The sequence below is a fragment of the Cebus imitator genome, unplaced genomic scaffold, assembly GCF_001604975.1.
Source record: "Cebus imitator isolate Cc_AM_T3 unplaced genomic scaffold, Cebus_imitator-1.0 Scaffold77, whole genome shotgun sequence".
In the NCBI taxonomy this organism is placed as follows: domain Eukaryota; kingdom Metazoa; phylum Chordata; class Mammalia; order Primates; family Cebidae; genus Cebus; species Cebus imitator.
Window position 1 is genome coordinate 7,114,524 of NW_016107392.1, and position 9,429 is coordinate 7,123,952.

Below are 9,429 nucleotides of genomic sequence, written 5' to 3' on the forward strand. Positions count from 1 at the left end.
GTGTTGGCCAGGATGGTCTCCATCTCTTGACCTCATGATCCACCCGCCTCAGCCTCCCAAAGTGCTGGGATTACAGGTACCTTCTTTCTTCCATAAGGGCCTTGGCACTCTGAGCCTTTACAATCTAAGGTGTTTCATCTTTCATTCTGAGAAATTGGCAGTCATTTATTTTTCAAAGATTTACTTCCTTCTGTTTACTTTGTTTTCTTATTTTGGGTCTCCCATTATATTATTATAAAGATGGTAACACTATTCTTACATCTTTTCATGTATTGATATCCTTCATATATTCCATCTGCTACTCCATTATTGAATTCTTCTGGGATGGTTGTTTTCCTTTGTCTTCCAGCTCCCTAAGGTAGTTTTCTGCTTTATCCATGCTGCCTATCATGGTTCTTCACTGATCCTTTAAAGTTCTTCATTCTGCCTCATGTAACCAATACTCGATTTAATGCTTGCCTTAAATTCTTAATCTGTTTGTTCCATTAATTCATCTCTGCTATGTGTTACGGTTTGCTGTCTTTTGTTTTATAGCACTTATGCCCTTCTAATGCCATTTTCCTTCTAAGCCTCTATTTCTCTGGGGATATTTGCTACTTTGGCCTATAATGAGTATTTTGGGAGAGGAGTCCAAGCTTAGGCCCCAGTTTGCAAACCTCCTGGTGAATTTGGGATGCCATTTCTTCCCTACCTTCTGGATCCCCAAAGATCTCTTATGGGTTTTATGTCAGCATTTTAAATGCACTTGATTCTCGCTAGCTGTTTTTTGTTTTACTTTGTTTGTTTTGGCTTTTTTAAGATGAGCTTCAGGATAGAATGCCACAAGTGTACATCCTTTATAATTTTGCCAGTTCCCAAGCTATATCACTATTTTGAAAAGGATAGTGTATAGCCTGGCTGCTTTCCAAATTTCAGCAATTTGGATAATTGATGCATATTACTGTATAATCGACTTGGCCATACCAATCACTGTCTCTGGGGACTGCTGACATGACTAGAATGCTGTGTTGCCGTTCAGTGTGCCTGCAATATATGGATTTGGCTTTAATTTTCTTGTCTTGATGGTCTCAAAAGGGCCAATACTCCCTTCGAAAGGGCATAATTCATGTATTTGAATGATGATTTTCTGGTTCTACCTTTAGTAATCCTTACCAGTCTTGATGATTTACTATGACAGGAAAGTCACATCTTACAATTTATGTTATTTTAATAAAAAGTTTAAATTGAATTTTACTTCCATTGATTTCTGCAAAGTCAAGCAATTCACTTTAGCATTATAAATTCTGCACCTACACCAGATCTGTCAAGCAATAATGATGAAGAATGATGCTCCTTCTGGTTTTTTCATTTTCATGCAACTTCGTAGTTTTCTAAGTCTTCTTGTGGGGAGATTTGCTTGAGAGTTTGACACGGTATTTTACCACCAGCCTTACGGTACTCACATAATATCTGTCTTTTGGAAGGAAAAAATTGGATTTAAACATAGGTTAAATTGCATTTTTTTTTAAAAGAAGCTCCGGTTAAGGTTCTGAATGATGGTTAATTTAATTGATAAAAGAAGTAATGTTAAAGTCCTGAAATTAATTTTCAAGATGGCATGTAAAATCTTTCTTAGAGGTCTTTACATACAGATATATTTTTATCTTACTGAGGTGGCCGGCTTAGGGGTATTTTTAAAGATGGAAGGATTGAGATGATATCTTTTCCAACTCTATTTGAACTCTTTGATTGAAACTGCTCTCCCATTTTAGCTGCAAAATGCACCTTTAAAAAAATGCTTTTGTGTGATTGATATTTTTCAAGGGGATGTGGTTAAAGATAGACATACAGCCTTCAAGGAATGATATGCCATCTGCAGTTTTGTATTAACCAATTTTTCCCCCTATTTCTCCCAATTATTTGTATCTCCTATTATTCTTAATTTTTGTCCTAACAATCCTTGACTCATTCTCTCTACTCCTCCCTAAACTTAGTATAAACTTTATATCTTTTTAAACAGTTGCCTCACTCACTTTCCCCCTTCTAACCTCTCCTTCCCCGACACCTCAAATAAACATGTCATAATGGCCTAAACTTTCTAGGAATTTATCCATTTCTTGTAAGTTTTCTAGTTTTTGTCCATAAAGGGTTTCATAACAGTCTCCAAGGGTTTTTTTTTTTTTTAATTTCTGACGGGTTGGTGGTGATGTTCTTTGTCATTTCTGATTGTGTTTATCTGGATCTTCTCTTTTTCTTTATTAGCCTAGCTAGCAGTCTATCTAAAAAAAAACAAAAACAAAAACAAAAAAACAAAAAACCAGAAAATCAATCTTTTGATTGGTTTTTTGCATCTCAGTTTCATTAAGATCACCTCTGATTTTAATGATCTCTTTTATTCTGCTAGCTTTTGGTTTGCTCTTGTTTTTTAGTTCCTCTATGTGTGATGTTAGATTGTAATTTGAAATCTTTTAAATTTTTTGATGTGGACATTTAGCACTATAAACTTTCATCTTAACATGGCTTTAGCTATGTTCCAGAGATTCTGGTATATTGTATCTGTTTTCAATACTTTTAAAGAATTCCTTGATTTCTTCCTTAATTTCATTGCTTACCCAAAAGTCATTCAATAGCACTTTGTTTACTTCCCATGTAATTGTATGGCTTTGAGTGATATTCTTAGTATAGATTTCTTTTTTTATATTTTAATTTTTTATTTTACTTTAAATTCTGGGATGCATGTGCAGAATGTGCAGGTTTGTTACATAGGTTTACATGTGCCATGGTGGTTTGCTGCACTGATCAACCCATCATCTACATTAGGTATTATTCCTACTGCTATCCCTTCCCTTGTTCCTTATGCCCCAACAGGCTCCAGTGTGTGGTGTTCCCCTCCCTGTGCCCATATGTTCTCATTGTTCAACTCCCACTTATGACTGAGAACATGTGGTGTTTGGTTTTCTTTTCCTGTGTTAGTTTGCTGAGAAGGATGGTTTCCAGCTTCATCCATGTCCCTGCAAAGGAAATCAACTCATCCCTTTTCATGGCTGCATAGTATTCCATGGTATATATATGCCAGATTTTCTTTATCCAGTCTATCACTGATGGGCATTTGGATCTGTTCCAAGTCTTTGCTATTGTGAATGATGCTCTAATAAACATACATGTGCATGTGTCTTATTAATAGAATGATATTTAATCATTTGGATATATACCTAGTAATGGGATTGCTGGGTCAAATGGTATTTCTGGTTCTAGATCCTTGAGGAATCGCCACAATGTCTTCCACAATGGTTGAACTAATTTACACTCCCACCAACAGTGTAAAAACATTCTGATTTATCCACATCCTCTCCAGCATCTGTTGTTTCCTGACTTTTTAATGATTGCCATTCTAACTGGCATGTGATAGTATCTCATTGTGGTTTTAATTTGCATTTCTCTAATGACCAGTGATGACGAGCTTTTTTCATATGTTTATTGGCCGCATAAATGTCTCCTTTTGAGAAGTGTCTGTTCATAACCTTTACACACTTTTTGATGGGATTGTTTGTTTTTTTTCTTGTAAATTTGTTTAAGCTCCTTGTAGATTTTGGATATTAGCCTTTTTCCTATGGATAGACTACAAAAAATTTCTCCCGTTCTGTAGGTTGCCTGTTCACTCTGATGATTGTTTCTTTTGCTGTGAAAAAGCTCTTTAGTTTAATTAGATCCCATTTGTGAATTTTGGCCTTTGTTGCCATTGCTTTTGGTGTTTTAGTCATGAAGTCTTTGCCCATGCCTATGTCCTGAATGGTACTACCTAAGTTTTCTTCTAGGGTTTTTATGGTTTTAGGTCTTACATTTAAGTCTGTAATCCATCTTGAGTTAATTTTTGAATAAAGTGTACGAAAGTGATCGAGTTTCAGTTTTCTGCATATGGCTAGCCAGTTTTGCCAACACCATTTATTAAATAGGGAATCCTTTCCCCATTGCTTGTTTTTGTCAGGTTTGTTAAAGATCAGATAGTTGTAGATGTGTGGCATCATTTCTGAGGCCTCTGCTCTATTCCATTGGTCTATGTGTTTGTTTTGGTACCAGTACCATGCTGTTTGATTACCATAGCTTTGTAGTATAGTTTAAAGTGAGGTAGTGTGATGCCTTCAGCTTTGTTCCTTTTGCTTAGGGTTGTCTTGGCTATATGGGCTCTTTTTTGGTTACCTATGAAATTTAAAGTAGTTTTTTCTAATTTTGTGAAGAAAGTCAATGGTAGCTTGATAGTAATAGCATTCAATCTATTAATTACTTTGGGCAGAATGGACATTTTTGCGACATTGATTCTTTTTATCTGTGAGCATGGAATATTTTTTCATTTGTTTGTGTCCTCTCTTATTTCCTCGAGCAGTGGTTTGTAGTTCTCTTTGAATAGGTCCTTCATATCCCTTGTAAGTTGTATTCCTAGGTATTTTATTCTCTTTGTAGCAATTGTGAATGGACATTCACCTATCATTTGGCTCTCTGTTTGTCTATTATTGATGTATAGCATGCTTGTGATTTTTGCACATTGATTTTATATCCTCAGACTTTGCTGAAGTTGCTTACCTTCTTAAGGAGATTTGAGGCTGAGACCATGGGGTCTTCTAAATATACAATCATGTCATCTGCAAACAGAGACAATTTGATTTCCTCTCTTCATACTTGAATACCCTTTATTTCTTTCTCTTGCCTGATTGCTCTGGCCAGACTTCCAATACTGTATTGAATAGGAGCCGAGAGAGAAGGCATCGTTGTCCTGTGCTAGTTTTCAAAGGGAATGCTTCCAGCTTTTGCCCATTCAGTATGATATTGGCTGTGGGTTCATCATAAATAGCTTTTAATATTTTGAGATACTTTCCATCAATACGTAGTTTATTGAGAGAGAGAGAGATATAGAGAGAGAGAGAATGTGTGTGTGTGTGTGTGTGTGTGTGTGTGTGTGTGTGTGTTTTGCATGAAGCAGTGTTAAATTTTATCCAAGGCCTTTTCTGTATCTATTGAGGTAATCATGTGGCTTTTGTCATTGGTTCTGTTTATGTGATGGATTACATTTATTGAATTGTGTATATGAAACCAGCCTTGCATCCTAGGGATGAAGCCAACTTGATCATAGTGGATAAGCTTTTTGATGTGCTGCTGAATTTGGTTTGCCAGTATTCTATTAAAGATTTTTGTATTGATGTTCATCAGGGAAATTGGCTGGAAATTTTCTTTTTTTGTTGCATCTCTGCTAGATTTTGATATCAGGATGATGCTGGCCTCAAAAAATGAGTTAGGGAGAAGTTCCTCTTTTTCTGTTATTTGGAATAGTTTCAGAAGAAGTGGTACCACCTCCTCTTTGTACCTCTGGTAGAATTCAGCTGTGACTCTGTCTGGTCCTGGGCTCTTTTTTAGTTGGTAGGCTATTAATTGCTGCCTTGATTTCAGATCTTGTTATTGGTCTATTCAGGGATTTGACTTCTTCATGGTTTAGTCTTGGTGGGGAGTATGTGTCCAGGAATTTATCCATTTTTTTTTTCTAGATTTTCTTTATTTGTGTAGAGGTGTTTATAGTATTCTGTGATGGTAGTTTGTATTTCTGTGGGATCAGTGGTGATATCCCCTTTATCATTTTTTATTGTGTCTATTTGATTCTTCTCTCTTTTCTTTTTAATTAGTCTGGCTAGCAGTCTATTTTGTGAATCTTTTCAAAAAAACAACTCCTGGATTCATTGATTTTTTTGAAGGGTTTTTTTTGTGTCTGCATCTCCTCCAGTTCTGCTCTGATCTTAGTTATTTCTTGTCTTCTGCTAGTTTTGAATTTGTTTGCTCTTACTCCTCTAGTTCTTTTAATTGTGATGTTAGGGTGTTGATTTTAGATCTTTCCTGCTTCCCTTTGTGGGCATTTAGTGCTATAAATTTTTCTGTAAACACTGCCTTAGCTGTGTCCCAGAGATTCTGGTACATTGTGTCTTTTTCCTCATTGATTTCAAAGAACTTATTTATTTCTGCCTTAATTTCACCATTTACCCAGTAGTCATTCAGAGCAGGTTATTCAGTTTTCATGTAGTTGTGTGGTTTTGAGTGAGTTTCTTAATCTTGAGTTCTAATTTATTTGCACTGTGGTCTGAGAGCCTGCTTGTTATGATTTCCATTTTTTGCATTTGCTGAGAAGTGTCTTACTTCCAATTATGTGGTGAATTTTAGAATAAGTGCTATGTGGTGCTGAAAAGAATGTATATTCTGATGACTTGGAGTGAATAGTTCTGTAGATGTCTATTAGGTCTGCTTGTTCCAAAGCTGAGTTCAAGTCCTAATTATCCTTGCTAATTTTCTGTCTCATTTATCTGTCTAATAGTGACAGTTAGGTGTTAAAATCTCCCACTATTATTGTGCGGAAATCTAAGTCTATTTGTAGGTCTCTAAGGAGTTGCTTTATGAATCTGGGTGCTCCTGTGTTGGGTGAATATACATTTAGGATAGTTGGCTCTTCTTGTTGCATTTGATCCCTTTACCATTATATAATTCCCTTTTTTGTCTTTTTTTGATCTTTGCTGGTTTAAAGTCTGTTTTATCAGAGACTAGGATTGCAACCCCTGCTTTTTTTGCTTTTCATTTGCTTGGTAAATATTCCTCCATCCTTTTATTTTGAGCCTTTGTGCGTCTTTGCACATGAGATAGGTCTCCTGAATACAGCACACTAATGAGTCTTGATTCTTTATCCAATTTGTCTGTCTATGTCTTTAATTGTGGCATTTAGCCTATTTACATTTAAGGTTAATAGTGTTATATGTGAATTTGATCCTGTCATTATGATGCTAGCTAGTAATTTTACCCATTAGATTGTGCAGTTTCTTTATAGTGTCAATGGTCTTTACATTTTGGTATGTTTTTGCAGTGGCTGGTACCGGTTTTTCCTTTTCACTTTTAATGCCTTTTTTGGGACCTGTAGTAAGCCTTGTGGTGACAAAATCCCTCAGCATTTGCTTGTCTGTAAGGGATTTTATTTTTCCTTCACTTATGAAGCTTAGTTTGGCTGGATATGAAATTCTGGGTTGAAAATTGTTTTCTTTAAGAACGGTAAAATTGGCTCTCACTCTCTTCTAGACTGTAGGGTTTCTGCTGAGACATCTGCTATTAGTCTGATGGGCTTCCCTTTGTGAGTAACCTGACCTTTCTCTCTGGCTACCCTTAACATTTTTTCCTTCATTTCAACCTTGGTGAATCCGACTTTTATGTGTCTTGGGGTGGCTCTTCTCCAGGAGTTTCCTCGTGGTGTTCTCTGTTTTTCCTGAATTTCAATGTTGGCCTGTCTTTCTGGGTTAGGGAAGTTCTCTTGGATAATATCCTGAAGTGTGTTTTCCATATTGGTTCCATTCTCCCCATCACTTTCAGGTACACCATTCAAATGTAGTTCCATATTTCTTGGAGAATTTGTTTGTTCCTTTTTATTCTTTTTCTCTAATATTGTCTTTATACTTTATTAAGTTGATCTTCGATCTCTGATATCCTTTCTTTTGCTAGATTGATTCGGCTATTAGTACTTGTGTATGCTTCACAAAGTTCTTGTGCTGTGTTTCTTAGCTCCATCAGGTCATTTTTATTCTTCTCTAAACTGGCTATGCTAGTTAGCAGTTCCTGTAACCTTTTATCAAGGTTCTTAGCTTCCTTGCATTGGGTTAAAACGTGCTCCTTTAGCTCGGAGGAGTTTGTTATTATCCACCTTTTGAAGCCTACTGCTGTCAAGTTGTCAAACTCATTCTCTGTCCAGTTTTGTTTCCTTGCCAGTGAGGAATTGTGATTCTTTGGAGGAGAAGAGGTATTCTGTTTTTTGGGATTTTCAGCTTTTTTGTGCTGGTTTTTCCTCATCTTCATGGATTTATTCTATCTTTGATCTTTGATGTTGGTGATTTTCAAATGGGGTTTTTGCATAGACATCCTTTTTGTTGATGTTGATGCTATTGCTTTTTGTTTGTTAGTTTTCCTTCTAACAGTCAGGGCCCTCTTCTGCAGGTCTGCTGGAGTTTGTTGGACATCCACTCCAGACCCTGTCTGCCTGGGTATCACCAGCAGAGGTTGCAGAACAGCAATGATTGCTGCCTACTTCTTCCTCTGGAAGCTTTGTCCCAGAGGGACACCCACCAGATGCCACCTGGAGCTCTCTTGTATGAGGTGTCTGTAGACACCTGCTGGAAGGTGTCTCCCAGTCAGAAGGCACAGGGGTCAGGGACCCACTTGAGGAGGCAGTCTGTCCTTAGCAGAGCTAGAGCACTGTGCTGGGAGATGTGCTGCTCTCTTCAGAGCTGGCAGGCAGGAATGTTTAAGTGTGCTGAAGCTGCACCCATGGCCACCCCTTCCCCCAGGTGCTCTGTTCCAAGGAGATGGGAGTTTTATTTATAAGCCCCTGACTGGAGCTGCTGCCTTTTTTTCAGAGATGCCCTGCCCAGAGAGGAGGTATCTAGAGAGGCAGTCTGGCTATAGTGACTTTGCCACACTGTGGTGGGTTCCCCACCCAGTTCAAACTTCCTGGCAGCTTTGTTTACACTGTGAGGGGAAAACTGCCTACTCAAGCCTCAGTAATGGCAAATGCTTCTCCTCCAACACAGCTCCAGCATCCTAGGTCAACTTCAGACTGCTGAATTTCAAGCCAGTGGATCTTAGCTTGCTGGGTTCCATGGGGGTGGGATCCACTGAGCAAGATCACTCAGCTTCCTGGCTTCAACCCCCTTCCCAGGGGAGTAAATGGTTCTTTTATGCTGACATTCCAGGTACCACTTGGATTAAAACAAACAAACAACAACAACAACAAAATCCTGCACCCAGCTCAGTGTCTACCCAAACAGCCACCCAGTTTTGTGCTTGAAACCTAGGGCCCTGGTGGTGTAGGGAATCTCCTGGTCTGTGGGTTGCAAAGACCATGCATGGGAAAAGCATGGTATCTGGGCTGGATAGCACTGTCCCTCACAACACAGTCTCTCATGGCTTCCCTTGGCTATGGGAGGGAGTTTCTAGACCCCTCGCACTTCCCAAGTGAGGCAACATTCCACCCTGCTTCTGCTCATCCTCCATGGTCTGCACCCACTGCCTAACCAGTCCCAATGAGGTGAATCAGGTACCTCAGTTGGAAATGCAGAAATCACACATCTTCTGCATTGTTCTTGCTGGGAGCTGCAGACTGGAGGTGTTCCTATCTGTTGATCTTGCTAGCCCTGATGTGATTTGTATTTTTATTGTGCTGTGATCTGAGATGTAGTTGGAATGATTTTGGTTTTCTGGACTTTGCCAAGAATTGTTTTATGGCTGGTTGTGTGATCAGTTTTAGAGTATGTGCCATGTGCAGGTGTGGAGAAAGTGTATATTCTCTTGTTTTGTGAGGAAAGTTCTGTAGATGTCTGTTAGGTCCATATGGTTAAGTGTCAAGATCAGGTCACCAATATCCTTGTTAGTTTTCCCCCTCAA